Raw genomic sequence first — 22,502 nt, forward strand, 5'->3', positions numbered from 1 at the left:
CCAGTCAGCTTTAGAAGGGAGAGAGAAAGAGCAGATGGACCCGCAAAAGGGATGTACCAAACTTTGTGTTTCGCATCCCCCATTAACCTTGTTCACAGTAGTTCATATTTAAAAGAAAAAACTTTAAGGCAGAGCAAAAGACCAACTCTCAGGGAAGTCCCGACTACATCAACAGGACAGAGAGTTTATATCACACCAAATGTGCATTAGCAATTTAACAGTTATGCAAGGTTTTTCAAGAGGTAATCAATAAGTTGATTTTGATTTGCCATATGTTATGTTTCCTGTGAAGGGACACTGTGTATAACAGCTACAGCATTCTATACTCACTTTGTTCACAAAAATGTGTTGTACCTAAATCCTCTTAAGCCTTTTTCTTCAGCACACCTCAGGAAGAAACCTGAGATTGGATTTTACTGAGGACAGCCCTGGTGTAGACAGACACTGAAATCATTAAACAGAATTTCAAGTTATCAGCTACTTCTCTGGTACTACATTTTCTTGATGTTACAAACATAAAGGAGAAATAGCATAAAACGTGTTCTTCCATAAACCCAGTAAGTCAAACAATGTCATATCATGCTATAGTAGTACTTCAGAGAACTTGTCAGGGAAAGAATGCCACGTAGCATTCTAAATCATTAACCACATGGCTGTTCTTAAAAGTTATAGATTTAGAATAGTAAGGTTGTATTCTTTTTGCTGCCAAGTTGATAGAAATAGAAGCAATATAATACCATGTTATATGCCATAACATATTGTAATGTGAGTAATATTACCAGATTTTTCAAGCCAGATGATTAGAGAAAAAGTTAGAATCCCAGCTAAGAATACATTACCAGAAAAAAACAAGATTGAGATGTAAAAAGCCAAAAATCTGCTCAAATTCCAGTTTTAAGACCTTCAGACAATCAATAACACTGAGCTGGTGTGGGTTTACAAGGCAATTCTGTAACCCTGGAGTTAAAAACAAACTGTTGTGACTCCATATAAATGATTAAATGTGCAACTTTGCTGTATTAGTATATAAAAAGTCAGTTGAAGTGACAGCTTTAAAACAAACTTCAATATATGATGAGGGAAATGTGTATTAACATTTAGGTGTGAATCAAGATTATGCAGACAACCCACACTATAGGTCCCTAGAATAACATTATAATACTCTGTGGGGGTAGAAGAATACAATGGGATCAAAGTCAACTCATGTAATGATAGGGGTACCACATCTAATGAGCCCTAATGAGCCTAAAAAAGGTAAATGTTCCACTAATACAATACAGAAATCAATCAAGGCTAAACACAGATGAGCTGAAAGTGTATAATAGTAATTTACATAATCCTGACCTTCTCCTTTAGTTTAAAAATATATCCACATATAAAAGGTTTTCTCTGGCCGCTGCACTGGGTCCAGTGAACAAAGTTATGGCCTGTGTCTCATGCAGTCAGTGTCTGTTTGTTTAAAGCAGGTCTCTGGAACTCCTCAATATCCCCACATCTTTAACCATCTCTCATGGTGTATAATTCCTATACACATTTCTAAAACATCCAGACCTCTGAACAAAAGCCCAGCTAATTCAATTAGTGGCCAGTTTCCTTCTCATTATCCACTATTACCCCCCCCCCCCCCCCCCCCCCACCACCACACATCACGCCCCCATTTCGATAGCCAGACGAGTCATCTCTGACAGTATCTGGTGGAATTTATGACAAACATCTCATAATTATAGCTTGCCATTACCAGACATATCAACTAGGTCCAGACCCCATTGACAATTTTTTAAGATTCAATACGAAAAAGAAATCCCCAGACAGGGCGGGAGACTTCAACAAAATAATACAGTACAGTTGTAAGAAAAAGTTTGTGAAATACCTGCATTCCTGCATTAATTGCTCCTAAATTGTAGCCTGATGGCTTAAACAATCACAGTCCTAGCTAGAAACAGTATATGAACGTCTAGGATAATGATTTCTGTGCAAGGGGGTAATTGTTCAGTCAGGTGTTCCAATCAATGAGATGACATTCAAGTGTGGGTTAGTGGTGCCTTACAAAACAATCCCACAAAGTTTGGTTACCAACAGAGTGTGCACTCCACAGCAGAGATCTATTTAAGTAAAAGATTCCCTGATTGAAATAGACTTCAAATACGGTGACCATATGTCCTCTTTTTCCCGGACGCATTTTTTGGGTCCCACAAAGAGGACATGTCCGGCAAAAATAGGACGTATAGTCACCCTACTTCAAAGAACCTCAGAAAAACAGTTGTTGATGCTCATAAGGCTGGAAAGGGGATACAAAAGCATATTACAAAAGAAATTCAGTACTGTTGCTACTCTCTGTAGCAGAAAAATGGAAGAAATGTTCTGTACATGGCTCAAGGGGTTTGACAAAGAGGGTAACAGCGAATGATCTGCAGCCATCTCTTGAACTTGCCAACGGCTGTGTTCATGAGTCCACACAAGAGTGGTGTTCATAGGTGGATACCACAGCTCTCCAAAAAATATTGCTGCCCATCTTAAGTTTGCCAAAGACCACCTGGATGTTCCACAATGATACTGGGACAAAGTTTTGTAGACAGATATGACAAATATTGAACTTTTTGGCAAAGAGACACAACATTATGTTTGGCGAAAACAAAACGCTCCATGCCATCAAAAAAACCTCATCCCAGCTGTTAAACATGGAGGAAGAAGCATCATGGTTTGGGGCTGTTTTGCTGCCTCAGGGCCCGGACACCTTGCAACCATTGAGGGAACAATGAATTCCAAATTGTATCAAGAAATTCTACAGGAAACCATCAGGGTAACTGTCTGTGATCTGAAGTTTAACAAAAGTTGGGTCATGCAGCATGACAACGACCTTGGACACAGAAGTAAATCTACAACAGAATGGCTTAAGAGGGAAATTCATATTATGGAATGGCCAGGTCAGAGACCAGACCTTAACCTTACTGAAATACTGTAGCATTACCTGAAGTGAGCCATTCATGCAAGACATCTTAAAAGTATCAATGAACTGAAACAATAAATTCTAACTGTTGTGCAGATCTGTTGTGCAGATCAGATCACAGGGAATGTTTGGTTGAGGGTATTGCTGCTAAAGGATGTTCTACCAGTTACTAAAACTGAATGTTCATACTTTTTTTGGCCTAGGCTGTGAATGTTTAGACTGTGTTTAATGAAGACATACATTACAATTGTTACTTATTTAATCAGATTGTGTTTATCTAATATTATGACTTGTATGATCAGACCGCATTTTGGGAGCAATTAATGCAGGTATTTCCAAAGGCTTCACAAACTTTCCCTCACAGTTGTATATATTTGTGTGTTGTCATGCTCTTCAGAGCAAGGAGCTTAACAGCAACAGTACAAATCTAAAATTAATGAAACAGTTGAAGAAAGTTTACTCAATCTGGCAACATTAACAGATATCTATCTAGCTAGTTAAGTTCAGCTGGAAAAAAAGTCAAAGAGTATACTATAATTTTCTAAACCTGTTGTGTAGCCTGTTACTGTAGTTGCTAGTAGTAGCTACATAGCAATATTCTATAGCTACTTAGAGTTAGGCAGTTAGCTAACTGGCTACATAACATTTTTGTTCACGTCCAAAAACTGACTAGATAATGTATTCTTAACTTTATTTTAGGCTACAGTATAAAGCTAAGAAATATTTTTTCGTAGATTCCAAAGTTGAAACATCCAGGGGAGTGTGAAAGAAACAATAAGGGGGGTAAAAGACAGAGGGATGTAGAGAGGTGGAGGGAGAATAAGAAAAAGAGTGAATGAGCATTACTAAAAGAGAGTAGACACATCATATGCAGTCAGCAACATCCATAACTCTCAATCCACACCCCAGGCTCTGTGCTACTGTTTAATAAAGTGCACAAAGAATGACATTCATTTCATTTTTCTTTTAAAAAAAATAAATAATTTAACCAACTTCATTTATAGCACCAAAAATGAAAGAAAGTCTTAGTTCATCTAACTGCAGAATACCATACCAGCACTCCGTTTACAAAAACTACTTTCCAAGATACCGATGCCCCATTACCTCAAGCTGCCTCATTATTTTAATCAATCAAGTGATGCTACATCTGCAGGCACTTCGCATGCCTAGCCTCATTCCACAGGAAGAATGCAGCCCTGCTGTTTTTCTGTGCTGGTGAAAGACATTTGGCAGACTGGAAGACCCGATGTGCCCACTATGTCTGGGGAACCTGCCCTATTGGCAGACACACACAGCTCAGGGGCGGGGCTGAAGAGATCTGCCAATGGGTGGAAGCTTCACCCATGGTTGATGTCACAGAGTGAAACTCATTACTCAGGCTGCAACTTGAAGAAGGTGCTTAAAGTGGGGGCATGTACACCACCTGCTGGTGGATGGGAACCTGGTAGGCATCCTGTGGGTCCTTCTTGGCTGTGTTGTGGAAGAAGCCCCTGCAGATGGCCCTCTGCACACACACACACACACACACACACACACCACAGCCTTGCAGGATGTCCAACGTGTATCTGGGAACAGGAGGGGACATTGCATTACAATAGTGTAACCTTCAAATGCAAGTAGTCAGATCTTAAATGCACAGAAATTTACAAAACATACACTCCCTTTTCCAGTATTGACATTCAGTTTTATCACAATAATTGTGGCTAATCAACTCTCTGACAAATGGATTACAATTTCAGTTTAAGCAGGCAACATCAAAGCTTGAAGTTGCATTCTGTCTATTTATCCTGTACTACACTGAAGGTTTCCGCTCCATATCAATAGATTAAGACAACATTAAGATTAAGCATGTGCTTACAGCAAGGCAAGGACTTCTTCCTTGCCACTCTTCCATAAAGGTTCTTTTTGTGCAATAGCTTGGGGATTGTTGACCCATGGACATCATTTTCAGCTGCAGCCAATGACGTCTGTAGCTCAGTTAGGGTGACAGCTGGCATCACAGTAGCATCTCTGACAAGTGACATTCTTGTTTGGTGACTAAATTTACAGGGGTTGGCCTGCTCTAGGCAGTGTGGCTGTAGTTCCATATTTCTTCCACTTCTGTATGATGGACTGCACTGAGCTCTGAGGTATATTCAGTGCCTTTGAAATGTTCTTGTATCCTTCCCCAGATTTGTGCTTCTTCACAGTTTTATCCCTCACTCGTTTTGAATGCCCTTTTCTCTTCATTTTGGTTTGTTCAATGGAAAATCCAACCATACTGTTTGACCTTATAGAGAGGGAAGGTATTTTTGCTTATGAAGTAATTCAAAACAGGTGTTCCACTAATTTCCTACACAGGTGGAGACCATCAACAAGGTGGATGAGTTTATAAGACAATATCTTGCACCTGAGCAAGGTTAGCCTTATAATTACGAAGGGTATGAATACTTTTTAAATCTCAAAGTTTTAGTTTTCTTCTTCTTCTAAATTTTTTGAAAGGTTTTGGACATTTCTTTTGATCTGTCACGGTGTACAATACTGTGTAGACCAGCTGGAAAAAAAATCTTACTTTAAAATATTTTTAATTTGGAAGCTGAGACAATAAATTGTGAAAACAGTATTGGGGTTGAATAGTTCAATATATATTACAGAGGAGGCATCTATTCACAACAGATGTAAACATAGATGTAAATAATATTGAAATAAATAAAATTGTCATTGAAGATGCCTTAGGTTCATTGGTGAAATATTCTTTTTCATGTCTGGGAGCTGAGAAGTAAAAAATAGGCATGTGACAAAGTAGTTGGCAAAAACAAACTCCTGACAAAAACAAACTTTCTTCAGATTTTGCACTCTTTAGGAAATAATCTCTGTATTGAGTTACCCACAGGGCTAATCATATTCAAAGTTCACTGTATTTTGACAGATATCTCAATCATAGCAATGTGTGACATTCCACATACCACAGAATGGTATGTGTGTGTATGTGTGCGATGTGGGAATTCAGCATTACTGAGTGGTTGGGTCAGGATGGGTTGACGTGGAAGGCAGAGATCAAGAGGACTGGAGGAGGACACATTCTGTAGCGTGTGTATTCAGCTGTCTGTCTTAAGCACGAGGCACAGACTTAATGCATGAGACTTGAATTGACGGCTTTAATCTGTGGGAACATGGAGACAGTATAAATTAATCTAACCATTGACAGTAAATAATTAAATATATCTTGCCATCTACCTATCAAGCTTCCTATTATGGCTTATCACATACAGTTTTCCAGTTCTGGAGCTACAATCAGAGACAGTTATTTGAGCTGTTTTAGATTGTCCTCTTCTATGGTGACCTTGTCTGATCTTGCCTGTTTTTGCTTTCACTGCCTTAGTAGCTAGCTAACAGCAATTACCTTGTTAAATACTGTGCATATAATTACTTGCTCAAGGTGAGTTACCAAGTTATAAACTCTGATCAAAGTACCTCAATATTATATATAAATGACAAGAAATAAAGTGTAACACTTCTGACATAACACAGATAGGTGTTGTCATGGTGTTGTCATAATACAGCTAAACATAAAATGAGGCTGTCTTCCAAACTGCATAATTATATACTATCTAGTGCACTTAGAAGTTAATTAATGGAGAATGGGTTTGATTATATGGCATGTTGGCCATATTGTGTCTGGTGAATATGTACTGATGTGATTTTATTCTTAACTTTTGATTGCATTTCAAATTATGTACATTTGTACAACCTCAAAGGTGTATGCACAGGTTCTTAATATGGTACAGACATTCATGTTAGCTGAAAAACATGCATTGATTGCTTTATTTCAGAAACAAATTCTTTACAATGCCCCAATATTTTTTCAGGCTAAACCAGAATTGATTAGATAGAAGTGTATCAAATATTTTAATTATTCCAGGTTCATTGATACATTTTTGGAATAAAACTACACAATAAACATCAAAACACAAACATTACATTACAGGAGTGGTTCTTCTGTAACAATAGTATTCCAAAGAAGAGCACAGGTAAGTACGCAAATGGGAGTGGACATCATGGCCACATAACCACTCTCACAATTTCACTCAACTATTTACAAAACTCCATGTAACACAATGCAAAAAAGAACATTCTAAGATATCCTGGGCTTTTACCCACAGTTCCTTGTGTCCCATTGTCTGATAGCCATGGGGGGCCTTGAGGGTTAATGCCATTGGTAGGTATTAAACTGGGTCTTGTGTCTATTGCAGCTTAGAAGCCTCTAGTTTGTTATTGTTTTCTGCACATGGTACACATAGTTACACACTAATCAAATGAAATAGCTGGCTTATATTTGTGTTATGGTTGAGCTGACAGACCAGTAACTAAGGCTTACAAATACGTAAGTCAAAGAAAATGTGTTAGCTATCAACTCATGGTCAAATATTTTATTGCATTTTGGACAACAAAACTGCACTTCCTATTAGTGTGTTGGTAGACAACCATTCCAATGGTATATAAAGATTTCCGTATTTAAAAAGAGACAGACCTGAGTGGTTCAATGAAAATATTAAAACGATTGATCCATATACCAAGGTTAAGATCTCATCTGTCTCTCTTATGAAGGACACAGCATTCTTCATACTTTCCTGTCTGCTCCAATAAAGGCCATCCTCTAACCTTGTATTTGTGAATATTCGTGAGAAAACAGCCTTGCAGCCTTGGTGTTTTGAATTGGAATGATTTAAAGCACATATTTTACACAAAGTGTTTGTGTTTGAACCCAGAATCAATCAGAAGTGTTAATGATCTCCACTCGGCAAAGATGCTGGTGCTATTTAGTACGTCCTTCTGCTCATGCCCTTACATCCTGGACCCTCCTATTTCCCTAATTGAGGCCCGAGTGTTGGAACCGCAATCATGGCTGCGGAACTGCAGCCATGCAGTCTTTCCAAAAAAGCCACCTGTTCAGATTCCACCTTGTTATCAGAGTGAAATCTGATACAGCGCATTGCACTCACAGATCATTGTTCTGTGCACTATCTATGAATAGAGTACAGTGATGCAGGGTAACAGCATGATGTACATGAATGTGTACAAGGATATGTACACTAGTGTGTACATATATGTCCATTAGTATGATGTAGGTATTTTGAACTTACGGAAAAAATTTTTGGTTTTGCAATGCACACACCCTAAACAAGTATAGGTGCATAAATACGCTTACACTGTTTTTCAGACTGATGCTGACTGCGTTACTGGCAGTTTTGCACTTCTGTTCATATGCATTTAATGTATCTTTCAACAATGGCAAGTTGTTCCAGATAAAAAAGTCATTGAGTTCATAGACACTACTGTCTTAAGTAATGTGTGTTTTAAGTGAAGTGGAACAAGCACTGTTTTCTGATACTTTTGAAGGAAAAGCTTGGTGGAATCAGTGAAACTGAAAGTTCAGTGAAGCATGTTGCTACGTCTGCTGCCATCACGTGCACGAAAACCACAGTCAATCACGTGCTGTGTTTCTTATTAATGCCAAGTCAATACCTTGCCAAAATCGAGGCAATAAGTGAGAACAGCATTCTTCTGTATACAATGGCCTGGATATACCCCTGTGATGCTATTGCTGGAATTCAGCAGTATCGATGAAAGATTTTGTAGTCACATGAGTCTAAGGGAAAGTGTACACACTGCATGAAAAGTGGGATTTTCGTCAGGAAGCAGCACTATAAATTGCCGTGGAAGTTCAGGTTAACGACTGTTCACGGGAATTTGTAGGCAGCACAGAATACTGCCAGGAACTTCCAAGAATTGGCGTGGAATTTGAATTTCTGATCTGATCTGATTGAACTGAATTTCTGATCTGATCTGAATTATCAGATGACAGTGAACCATTCTATTGGTGTCCTTCAAAGTCTGGCACAGTCTATAGATATAATCACATGACTTAAAAGGATTCAAGGAACTAAATGCATGGTCTTACGTCTATTTTTAAGTAACGATATATGCTACAGCCCTGGATTTATGTCTCCCAAAAATGGCGGACACTGCAGACATTGCTGCCAGGAGAGTAAACATAATTTTATGAGCTGCAGTTCTACAAGTACACCACAAGGTAGTGCCCATGTTGTACAAATATGTGCAATGTCATGGAACCCATTGCTTTTAACTGTGTTGAATATAACTATAAATAATCCTGACTTGATTTTACGCAGTAAACCCTTTTGTTGTCATTGAAATAATTGTGTTTTTGTTGTATTTGTTCCTGCTTGCCCCAATGTGTAGTAATGCTGGAGCCTTGGGCAAATTTGTGCCAGTGTCCTCTCTAAACCATGAGGCATTCTTAATTCAAGCAAAAAACATGTCCAGGGTATTCAGCTCAAAGTGAGTTAATAACATCAAAGATTTGAAGCATCACTGCACTCCAAGAAAACCTGTAATTTTTCAAGTCAGTATAACCAAGGGTAAACTCAAAACACCATATACAGGTGCTCTCACACAAACCCCCATCACCCCCTGTCTGGGCCTTTGGAGTTGCTGCCGACCATGGCAACATAGGTTAAATTTACGTTATTCATTACTTAAAGCCATCTTTGATGCAAGCACTAGCCTCAGATGACAGCAGGGGCCTCTCTTTGAAAAATGATCAGTAGTTAAGCTCAGCATCATTATTTAACATGACTGCATAGAGCTTTAAAGTAATGTTTTCTCGAAAAATGTGTGTTTGATATACTATATATGTACATACACACAGGAATTAAAATAATCATTTTTCAGCATTAAATCATTTAAGTGTAAACAGTCTTAGATGCTAAAATTCAGACATTACTTAATCATGCAGGCAGACAACTTTGAAATGAGAGCATTATGCTTTCCATCGATCTCTCTCCCTCAACTGTGTATTGATTTGGTATGGGAAAATACATTATAAGCCATTTCCTAAAGAACTCGAAACAAGTACTCCCATAACACAGAGGAACTGTCTAGATAACATTTACATTGGTAGGTGGGTGGAGCAAAAAAATGAAACAACAATAATTAAACTTAATTAACATGACCATTATTTTTTGTCACTTCACTGTGCTGTGCTTTATGTTGATATACTGTAAACAAAGGAGTTTTATGGCTAGCATCTTCACACTCTCTTGGTGTGAAATAAACACCACCACACAGGGAGTGTATAAGCAGGGAAAAGAAGGCCTCATAAAGACTACATGGCTCCGGATCTGGAATGCTCAAGAGAGTCCAAGTTAACACCTAACACTAGTACAATGCTTCTGTCACATTGAAATAACGTTGCCATGTTTGTTTCAATCTTGAGAATACTTTGTGAGCAGGTCAGACTAATTATTTGTTCTCTATCTCTCTGCATTTATGTGGAGCAAAATGGCAGGCAGTAAGTGTGGAGCAGTGGGTGGGGCCCAATCTTCTGACCAGAGGACTGTGAGCCCAAAATTCAAAGTGGAACAAGAAATGGCTTCAGTACAGAGAAAAATGTGTTAGGTCACTTGGTAATGAGATTTTCCATCGACAAAAACATCAGTGGACATGCAATGAATGCAATTAAGTAATACAATCAATGGTGACTGGAAGTATGTCTAAATGCAGATTGAATTAGAGCTAGGGAACATGCAATGTAAATTTCCGTGCTTGTTTTTCTTCCACATGCTAGTGGACAAAAAAGCACACAGTCTATAAAATGTAGGGAATACCAATGCCTAACACAGCAATGAAAAGTACAGTGCATTCAGACACAACAGCCGTCATGTCCAGAGTTGAACTTGAAATAGCATACAGCAGAATATGAAAATCTAAGTATCGTATCAACCTTACATATTAGAAAACTAAGATTTAAAAACATATCATGTTATCATGTTATCATAATTACTACCCATTTTCTTGTACATCACAGGTGAGTATAAAGCAGTGTTTCTCAATCCTACTCCTGGAGCCCCAGCTTAATTAAGGCATATACTATATTTGGGATAGTTATAACCTGTGATTTACATTTTACACAGCAATCCGGGTCCTTAGCTAAATTCAAATTAAATAACTTACTCAAGGATACAAGAGCAGACTAGTATCTGAAATGTAAACCTACAGCATTCCTCTTCAAAATAAGGAACATTGCTAGGGATCCATACGATATCTGTATTGCTACCCTGTGTGATCACTTATTGTTGTTTATTTGCATGACAGACAGCTGTATTCCTGTGGATAAACATCGGCTGTGTTACTTGCTCAAAGGCACAAGTACATTCAAAAACACGTCTGGAGCTTTAAAATTTAGTGTCCGAGGTTCTCAGAGAATGGCCCCGGGTCACCTGAAAACAATGATACATCCACAGCATAACCAGAGCAAGAAGCAAAACAGACAAGCCCACTGGCTATTTCAAGGGAAGATGGATATCCTGCCCCAGTCATCATTATCATCCTGTGGTTGACTGTCATGTGGTTCATTTTTAAACATAGCTGGATATGCCAGTTTCGTTATCTGTCAACTTTTGAGAAATGTCAGACATCACACCAGAGATGGCCGCAAACTGTATTTATCATGTAACATTTTATAGGTGGGAGGCTGGATAGCTGTTTAAGCCATAATAAATGACCTGACCTGCACCGCTAAAAAGCTTTATACATGTTTCACAGAGGACATAAGCCCTGGATAAGCATGTCTGTGAGTGAAAAAATTACGCATGTAACATTGCTCTGAGGTCTCGCAACTCCTCAATGCCAGGGCCAACTTGAATTCTTCATCATCAATGCAGATTAGCATTGTAATGGCGGTGAAGGTTCACCTGTGCAAGGTCAGAACCGAAGCTCTAGCATCCAACGGGGGACAGTACATGGATCGGGAATGACCTCTAATGACAGGGAGAGAGAGAGAGGATGCGCCCGGCAAGCATTATGTAAGATAGCCAAGAGAGGGATGTGGACATGATGTAACCTGACAGGCCGTGCATCCCTCGGTGTCCCCACGTGGCTCCCTTTCACTCCCTCAGCTGGTCCCAGAATTTCCCGCATCCCCCGGGAGTCTTTGCAGCCAATCCCCCCCACCACGCAAGCCTTTGAGTTTAATCTCCCCCACCTCGGTTTCCCATTTCTCTCCAAAACCCCATTCACAAATATCACACTGTCGGCACTCTCTGCCATCAAGGAAGCCAGCAGTGCCATAAACTCACTTGCACGCACCCCCACTTCTTTCTGGAGTTTTACGGCTGTGTAAATTTGATTAATAGAGCTTAGCAAGTTTTCATTTATTTATTTCTTTGTTCCATTATTAGACCCACCAGTACCTCCCCTCCCTTTCTAATGAGCTCCTTCTTCTTTTGCTCTCTCTCGCTCTATCCGGTGGAGCAAAATCAGGATCCTCTCTCTCCCTCTGCCTGGAGCCCTGTGTAAACTCTATCTTCTCCCCTCTTTCTTTCACCCCACAATTAAAATACAGGGCATGCTCTCTGTTTCTCCTCTTTCCCTAAGTCTGCCCACCCACTTCTCCCCTGCCAAAGGATTTTATAATCGCCCCCACTGCTATTCTTCCTTGCGCAGTGTTCATCATGTGTGTTTTGAAAGGGATAGGAGGGGGTGTGGCCTGAGTGAGGCCCCACTTTCCCTCTGTGTCCTCACCTGACCCGCCGGAGTGGAATTGAGGACACGGCGGAGGAAGGGGGGGGGGGGGGGTGCTTGTGTAACAGGTTTTTATGCATGTGGATCTTGGGAGAGAGAGTGTGTGTGTGTGTGTGCGCGCGCGAAAAAGCTCACAGCACTGTCTGAGTCTGTTTCTCTATGTTTATAAGCGGGCACGTGTGATTGAGACGGGACTTTGCGGCGGCCCAAAGTGGCCGCTTTGCATTCGCGATGTTTTCTGCACAGACTGTACCCATTTGCTATTCTGCACAGCTGCCTGTTTGCACTTTCTTTCTTTAAAAACTCCAGCCAAGTCAGGTATTTACTTCAAATTCCTCAATTTACAAGCCAATCTCCTTTGTATGTGTAGTTGTGGAGTTTCTTGTTGCCAAGGTGCAGTGTCCATTTTTTTCATCACCTTGTTTGTCTTGGAGCTTTGGGGTGTGTCGGTGAGGCGGAGACATTGTTTAAAAATACACTTAGGCCCTCAAGGATCTGATGTACACGTGGCTACATGTGTGCATGTCAGTAGCTCATGGTACATGCAATAGTGTGTGCGTGTGTGTGGTAGGCACTGATATTTGCCTGTCAGCTTGCTGCTGAGTGGAAAATTCCTGCTATAGTGGAGTGTGGAGAGAGAGAGAGCGAGCGAGAGAGAGAGAGAGAGTCTGGGGGTCTGGGTCTGGGGAGGGATTGGTCGAATGGAAAGCTGCCTTTATGAGATCATAGCCTCCACAACAGCCTCCACCCACAAGCAGAGCCTGCTCACTGCAGAGCAAAGGGGAGCATTCTCAGTTGAGGGAAAATCCTCATAAAACCTCATTCAGCCTCATTCAGTAATGAAAGTATCATCACGGTGTGTTTCATACATATATTATTCAGCTGCAATTTGACAGCATATAGGTAAGCAAAATCATACCTAGAACTGACAGGTCTCAGACCAGGAACTGCCCAATAGCACAAGCTGTACTGGACACGTACTAACCAACAGCTTCTTCCCCTGGGCCATACGGACTGCTAACAAACACTGACACCCCCCTCTACCTCAATACAACTGTGCAATTCCACTGTGCACTTTAAGTAGTTTTTAAAAGGCCATATTTATTGCACAGGTTTTTCTTTATATTTAAAATGTGTGTCTTCTTTTTAATTTGTATTTTATTGTATTTATTGTATCTATACCTAATGTCGTGTGCCTTATTTGTATTGTGTTTATATAAATGTTCCACAGTGCACTGTTGTTGCAGACCACACAAAATTTCGTTGTACCCCACCGTGCAATGACAATAAAGTCTATTCTGATTCTGATTCTGACTGAGTCTTCTGAAATCCCCTTCGTCAGCTGCACGTAACCTGTGCATGGCCTTTTAAGGGCCTCAGCAGTGCCTGTGCACACTTTACACCACCAGGGGGTTCCACTTCCTCATGCCAGCCTCAGGCATTCTCAGTGGCACACAGCCAGATCACCTTCTCCCGTGACCCCTCACATGCTGTCTGTGACCTGGCACTCCAGCCTAGCTCCAGTGCAGAGACTGATTCAAGGATCGATTGCTTAGCTGTGATTTCTACCTTTATAAATGAGTTTGTTCCAGGGACTCTACCAACGCATTGATTGCAGAGCTGAGAAAAAAAAAAGAATGACCTAACACCATCAGCAACATTGTCAAGTAACTTACAGAGTCAACTGTAACAGAAACATCTCTGAGAGGCTTGGAGATGGAACTGTGACCAGTTTCATGTCCCTTTTTATCTTATTGTGTCCTTTTTAATCTTAGTTCATCTTACAATATTCATGTGAATGAAGTTGTGTTAACACAATATTGCTTTTTTTTTTTTTTTTTTTTTTTACTTATTTGGCCTTATGTGCCTTTCCGGTTTTCCAGTTTGTCCTATATATGAACTTTGTTTTAACTGAAATCAACACATTAAAATGTAAATGTGCAGGGATAAAATGTATTTTAGGGGATTTAATATCTGACACATATTCTGCTACAGAAAATGAGTGAAAGAGTTTACAGTGAATGAGTAAAAGAGTGCTTGGTTATGTGCAGCTATTCACTTAACCTTGCATGTTGCTTTAAAGGTACAGTGCTTCCATGACAATCTTCACTCTTTGAACATTTTCTCTCTAGTTTAAATCTCCAAGGAATATCTGGGTCCTTATTTGAATAAGTGTTAATGTTGTAAATAAGTAAGTGTACAGTTTGTGCAAATGAGTGCATAATTTAACACAGGCTTGTTATAACAAATTAATGAATGTTAATAACTCAGCAATTTATGTTGTCAAACTAAAATTTAGAAAGTAAATCTCAGGTGAGGCCTCAAACTATAAATTGCTTTTCAGCTTTTATTAATGAAAATCAGACACACACACTAGAGCTTTCCTTGATGTGTTTTTTTGGAAACAACAGGCCTTGAATACTTTGCTCATTGCTTTTTTTAATGGCTAGGACAGATGTATCTTACAGGACATCTGGACATACATCAATCAGAAAGCCACTGTGCCAGCAATCCTTAAGTCACTGACTACCAGTCCAGCATGCTTCAGTGAACTGGGTATGGAAAGGGCAGGGAGGCTTCATGAAAAGACCAGCCTAAACCTATCTGGTCTCATCCCAGAGGTCTGTGCAAAGCACTGGGAAGATTCTGGGCCAGACAAAAACAATCTGGTCTGGAATTTCCATTCAGCACAAAGGGAAGCAGTTTTTTTTTTTTTTGCTTTTTTTTTTTTTTGCCGTCTATGTTTTTTTCTTCCTCAGTCCAATGAAGTCACACATTTGGAAACAGCTTTGTTTACAAGCAGCCCTGCCAAGGCAATATGAATACCCCAACGCATTCCACAGGGATGCTGCAATGCTTCATTCATGGTCTCTTCCCAAACAAAGCGCTGGTGGAAAGAAAGAAAAGAAAAAAAAAAAACAAAACAAAAGAAAACACAAAAGGTGGGGAAGAGAGAGAAAGAGAGACGCAGAGGGAAGACAGGGGTGAAAGCAGACCAGGGAGACGAGGGCGTAAATTTAGTCACATATTTATTACATAAATATATAGTAAAATAGACCAGCGACAATTACCATAAAAATATCTTCCTTTAAAATCCTGACCATAAACAAAGATTTGAAAATCACACATTGACATTTACAAACACGCTGATTGTCTGGACCTGTTGTCTGCAGCCCACCACAGAAACCTGACATCACACCACCCACTGGAACGGAGAGGGGGGGAGGAGGGGGTGGCAGTGCTCTGCCAGGAGCGTGGGGTTGCGCTGGGAGGGGTGGGTGGTGCAAGAGGAGATCACAGTAGATATTCGGAGGTGTCATGTGTGTGTGAGTGTGTGAACATTTTGCTCAGAGTTTCTCTCCAGCTTTGTTTCGCGTGTCCCCGCTCTATCCCTGCACTTCCTCTACATGGATCCTGACTGCTGTTCCTCTGCTCGCCGCCCTTGTAACAGTGTGACCGCTTGCCTGCCTGCATGTGTGTGGGTGTGTGTGCACGTGCATGCATTTGTGTGTGTGTGTGTGTGTATCTTGGCTTGACTCTAGGACCCATCTTCCCCTTGGTGTGCTCTAAGACGCTTCCCGCTGTCTTAGAATAGATCAAGTCTGCAGCCTTGTAACTTCTTCAAAACGTTTCTGTGACATGGAGATCCCACTTTTTTATAACTACCCAGAGGAAGGCGATCCAGATATTTCCTTTTGACTGCACCATACTATCCTCATAAATCCCCCTAAATCTCACAGTAGGAGCTCACTAAAACCCCACAGGCCCTGTTCAATACTGAGGTTGTGTTACCTGGGGTGATGTTCTATTGCTCATTAAAAAGCAGGTGCCCACGAGATGTTATACCGTGGACTTGACTCCAACAGTCTGTCCCGTGTAGCTGCGATTTCACCCCTGACCCGACCCCGTGAAAGGTCATGACACCTGAGCGTCAGTGCAGCACATGCCCTCCTTTCCCAGGAGCCTCTGCGATCACAGTGAAGCAAGGAGCTCAGATTGAAGAGTGATACAAAAGTGAAAAATCTGAATAGTAGTTGTAATAGTAGTAGTATTAGTTATAGTAGTAATAGTAGTTATAGCGTCTTTGTTTCCTTTCATTCATTCCATAGTTTCATAGGACAGATTTACTGCTGGTTTTCAGAGGAGTTTTGAAATCTGTATTTGACTTTTTTTGTATTCATAACCACAAACACATAGATCAGTTGGCTAATGTACTGTTTGGATATTGTCTTCAAAAACAGGACAAAACAGACAATAAGAATCCCCATAAAAATTACAATAAATGACACAATGAATGGCTTCTACCAGAGAGAAACGACACCAGCCCGTGGATGTGGCAGGGGTCTCATGTTTATATTCAAGAAACGAGATGAATTTGGTCAGATATATTCCAAGTTTGAATCAGGTGCATTTTGAAAGGTACATGCACGACCCCTATAATCCTATGGTCTCACGTGGCCTCTCTCTGGATTGGACAGTGGATTGGACAGTGAAAGACCTCAGGTGACAGCTTATTAATAATAACACAAGGCTCTACAACAAAGACAGCCAGAGTGTGGTCCATTCTCAGAGCCTGAGAACAGCGAACACACCGTGATGAAGGCATTCTGACATGGATCCTTCTGTCAGCACTTAGTAATACAGCTTGAACCGCCAGCTTTGGTGAGCGTGGGCACGCCAATGGGAGTTCTCAATGGACCCATTATACAGTCTAGTTTGAAAACTTTTTTGATCCCCTCAGTTAAATAATCTCACCCAAGCAATTTTTTCATTCCTTAATTTCTAAGTTCTTTTTGCCCGCTGCGGCTGCAAACAGAGCGTGTAGCCACACACGCGTTCTGTGCTCAGAGGATGCACGTCAGGCCCAGGAACTGTCACGTTGCTGGCTTGAGAAATGTCATATCAATTTCGAAAACTCAGCATGGGAACAGGGGGGGTTGAAAGCACCCTTTGAGGCCTCACATTCAGTCCTGAGAAACTCCCGACCCAACAGACCCGTTTTCAAACCGACAAACATTGCATATTTACTCATAGTTATAGATCAATTTATTTTAATATAATACTCCTCTACATGCTTATATATTTGTCAACAAAAGATATTTTTGTCTACCCCTTCTTATTTGATAGACTCTTTTTTTAATGCTTACATTCCTTGCTGTCTAGGCATAGTATATCCTCTCTTTATGCTCCGTACAAAAATAATCTCAATGAACAACATATGCGCATAGGTAGTCTAAGCAGCATAAAAATCAATCAAAGCCCCTTTTCCAAACCCACTAAGGCTCCTCCCATTATTGGCAGGACATTGGACAGATTCAAACAGGACAATGTCAGTTATCACTAGCAGTATTACAACTATCACTATTGCCATTTCTAACAGCCATTCACTGCTCTTAAAGCATATCAGCACAGTACAGGCCATGGAGTACAACTCAAGCTGTGTGCGCTTTGTGCACTTGTAGACTACAGTAAGGCAGAATGAGCGAAAGCGATTTCTGTGCACCACCCCAAAAAAAAAAACAACTTTTTGCTTATTTTTCTACCCCCACATCACTATCTCAAAGCATTCACCATAAAGAGGATATTAAACATCTCCAGCCAACGAGGTGTTCAGAGACCTACAAAAAACCAGGTGCACGCATGCCCAAACAAACACTCCCTCTGTCTCCCGCTCCTCTAAAAACAGACATGCAGGCACACACACGAATCTCTGAAGGACACTGCTACTGTCACTTAATTACATCTTTCACTCTGGCCCGGCTAGCAAATGCCACAGTTGCATGAAGGATTTACACCAACAAAAATGTCAGGCTAAAAGAATGAGAGTGAGGAGGACCTGGTGAGGTAGAGTCTCTCCCCTTGATTCCCTGGCAATCTGCTTGGCAGCATCTTGGCTGCTGTGATGCACAGTAACGGGCCCACATTATTCCCTTTCTCCCCCAAAAATAAGTGTGATCCCCTGCTATTCCTATTATCTCTTTCTGAAAGCTCCCGAGAACCAAGTATAATGTATACACAAAGCTCTGATGGAAATTTTAGAAGATTAGAATCTTAGAAGTCTATTTTTCCTCAGTTATCTCCATAACAAATACTGCATTACATTACAACCAAACAATAGCACATGCAATTAAGAGAGCTATTAAGAGCCATGAAGGAGAAAACCCAGATATTACATTACTGGCAGGCTGGTCTCCATTTGCAAGGTAAAAGCAATTCCAACTCCACTAAAGCAACGCCCCATGCACCTTTTTAGAGTGCAGTCATGAATCATCACCCACCTCACCCTCCCACAAACATATGCACACTCACTACTCCCCTTCCTCCCCCGTTTCCTCTCTACAAATTATTTTTTACATTCTTCAAAACAAGGAGGAAGAAAGGCAGTCCTTGACTACTGGTTGTATTGCAAGTCCCTGCTCTTGGGGCTATCTGTCTTATCAGATGGCCTCAAAAGGTGCTTGTGAAAGGAGTAGTCTGGCTCAGGTCAAGCCCTGCAAGCATCCACACACACGCATGCATTCACACACAGGCGCGCACAATATGACCACACATTTGCACCACAACGAGAGGTTGAGGGCTGAGATGGAGGGCCGAATTCACTGAGCAATGACAAAAGACAAGGAAGAAAGGGTCAGATGACTCCTGACTTTCAGGGAATGACATGAAGGTACAGGAGCTTGTCGATTTGGCAGTCAATCTCACACGCAAACAACAGACCTTTTGCACAGGCCAGAGCTGGGTACAGAGCATCACCAAAGCATGGGAGAGGAATGGGAATTGCCAAAGACAAAAAATAAAAAACAGAAATCCACTGTCCCTTTATTGTATTGATACAATTATACTTAAAAAATTATATATATATATATATATATATATATATATATATATATATATCTGTGTGTATTTATATGATCATTTCCTTTTCTTTAATTTGAACTCACAAGAATGAAAGAATGAGAGAGAGTGGCAGTATGAGAGTACAGAATCCTGACCTTGGGGCACTGCAGATCTTTGAGAGTGGGGCTGGAGGGAGTTCCTTGAGGCTGAATTGCATGCAGGACAAAGTTTTCACCTAAGCCAAACGTAAGTGCACAAGCTGAAGGCTGAACACAGTGGATGCTGGTTGCAATTCTGCTAAAAATGCCAGAATACCAGGCACTGCGTCTCATACTGCCACACAACCCTCTGAAACAATCACAACTCAAGAAAGGAAGAACTGACAGAGAAAGAGGAAAAAAGGGAGAGAGCACATACCAAAAGAAGAGCAGAGCTTCCAACTGGAAGCAAAGAAACCATGAGTTAATAATAGTTGTATCTACATTTTTCATTATTTTTTTTTAAAAAAACTATTTCTTTTTTTTTTTTTTACCTGAGATATTCCTTCAATAACTTTCTCTTCCAGTCTCATTACAAAAGTATGCACATTTTGTGTGTGCATGTGTCTGTCTGCTTTCGACCATCAACACTCTCTTAGGTGGGTGCATTTTGAAATTAGCCATACGGACATACAATCTTCATAAATATCCTTGGTAATAAGTCCCTAATAAAGCGGCTGCATTCACAGGACTAACAGTGCTGCAATGCGTGCATGGTCCCTGGTCTATCAGATCCAGCATCCAGCATCCAGCACTAAACCCACAGCACCATCCACTCTCAACATATTGCACTTTGCTGTCACAATAGTTCTCACATCTTTGCTCTTTTTTCACTGCTTTCTCAGTCATCCTGCTCCCTTGGCCTGAAAGACTTTGCCTAAACAGACTGCTGTTAATTAGTGGAATGCTAATATATGCAACAGTCAAATGAGTCAAGTGGTCACAGAGCATAGGATCAAATCTGAATCTTGGTTCAAATTCAAAGGCAATTCTGTACAGGTCATGTAAGCCGTCGTGATTTTAGGTGACGTCAGGCAGCTATTCCCTGTGTGCAAATCCATTCAGGACACTGCTTTGGCTGGGATAGTTTAACACAAATCAAACAGAACTTTGTACCATGTAGTAATCTACATTTCTTTTGTGTGTGCTGTGGAAGGTGTGTTCCAGGAACAAGGCTTTCTCAGTGGACATGGGGGGCTGACTGTCGCCCTAGTCATCCATTTGCTTGCTTATTGATTAATTAAATGACTCACAACTGTGAGCTGTGGGAGGAAACACAGGGCCTCCAGGAGAAGTTAAAGTTGCTTCACAGCACAAACTTTACAACCAAGCACATACCACCAATACAGCCTGTTAACCAATATTTCTTAAATTAACATTTACAGATACTAATTTTCCCAATAGATTCAATATTTACAATCTCACCGAATAATTTTTATTTATGTATTTATTATTTTTTTTCCTACTTTCATCCACATTCCATAAGAATGATAAAAACAGGGCTCTTTTTTTTGAACCTTCACGATTCAGGTCACTGCAGTTTCCCAACTGAGCCAAACAGGATAGCAACCAATGCAACGAGTCATGAGAGTGTGGGATCGGCGAGACACAGACACATGCGCACACGTGCACACACACAGTCTTTCTGAGCAGACTTCAACAGCCAATGAATTCATTCGCAAGCCCAAAGAGGGAGGTCTCCAGCACTCAACTCAACTCCACCCCCCCCCCCCCCCCCCCCCAACTCACGCTTTTTCACACTTTGAAAGAGCGGGTTGAAGCCAGGGGTGTGCTGTTGAGTTGAGCGGGAGGGATCCCCATGGGCAATCTCTCCACCAGCCGCCAATGCTCCTTCTGCGGTCAACACTGAGAGTAGCAAGGGTCTTTGCTCCCGGGAACAAAAAATGAACACTGGAAATCACGCACACTGTAAAATAATGGAGGAGTGAGTGTTTTTGTCCGTCACAGTCTGACTGCTGGAATGGCCCGCTGTTGCAGGGAAGCAGGGATACAGGGCTGTTGAAGGGTGTGGAAAGGGATTGCATAGACATCTTGCTACTGGCATTTTTTCCTTTTAACAAACTCTACATTTGGCATCAGGGAGAAAACAAATCAATCCAGAAAAACTGCCGCCAGTCGTTTCCCCCTCTCCATGTGTCTGCACACCATGATGGGGCAAAGTCAGGGGTGGATGCTTTCGCTTTGGCTTCTGAATCTTGTAACCTGAATGGCAACATAACCATGACTGGGTTATGCTGGGGACTACGTAAGCTTTTCCCTCAGCTCTGATCTTCCACAGCTCTGCTGAGATGCATAGTACTTCATCAGTTCCACACTATGCCACCACCCCCCCAACCCCCGGACTCACCCCTGACCCCTGTAACTGCAGCTTATCCTTTCACTGCCTGCCCATCATCCAGCCACCTTATTTGCTCCTGGGTGATGCACAACCTCAACCTTTTTGAGTGAACAACACATGTAAATGGGGCTTGGCGACATTCTCTACAAGGGGGGGGGGGCTGATTGCTAACCTTATGGGGCACTCTCAAATATGGACAGTGTATACACATGCACACATACAGATGTACCAAGCATTTGTATAGGTATACATTTTACTGCACAGGATGATGGGATGAGTCAACAGGGTAATGTAGCCTCAGCCATGAGTATGTGAGCATTTTATATTGATGTATGTACGTGTGTGTGTCTGTGTGTGTATGTGTGTGTGTGTGCATGCGCGCGTGTGTGTGTACATATATACATATATACATATAATATACATATATACACACACACATGTATCTACTTACATACACATATCCTTTTATCTTTCATTTTTAGTCTTTGCATTCTTGGTTATGGCCAAAATAAGATAAAACAAAATAAAAACAATCACACAGAAAAGCACAAAAAGTAAAAACAGAAAAAAGTATTGCACCTTGCTGGGGGCAATATTCTCAGTTTGTCGTGTGTAACGTCGGTTTGACACCACTGTCCACTGTACTCTGCTGGTGACCCGAAGTGAGGTTGTGGGTGACGGGCTTGGCTCCAGCCCAGTCCTGTCAGCTACATTCAATACCATGAAGCACCTGGCC

The sequence above is a fragment of the Megalops cyprinoides genome, chromosome 1 (genome assembly GCF_013368585.1).
Source record: "Megalops cyprinoides isolate fMegCyp1 chromosome 1, fMegCyp1.pri, whole genome shotgun sequence".
NCBI lineage: Eukaryota > Metazoa > Chordata > Actinopteri > Elopiformes > Megalopidae > Megalops > Megalops cyprinoides.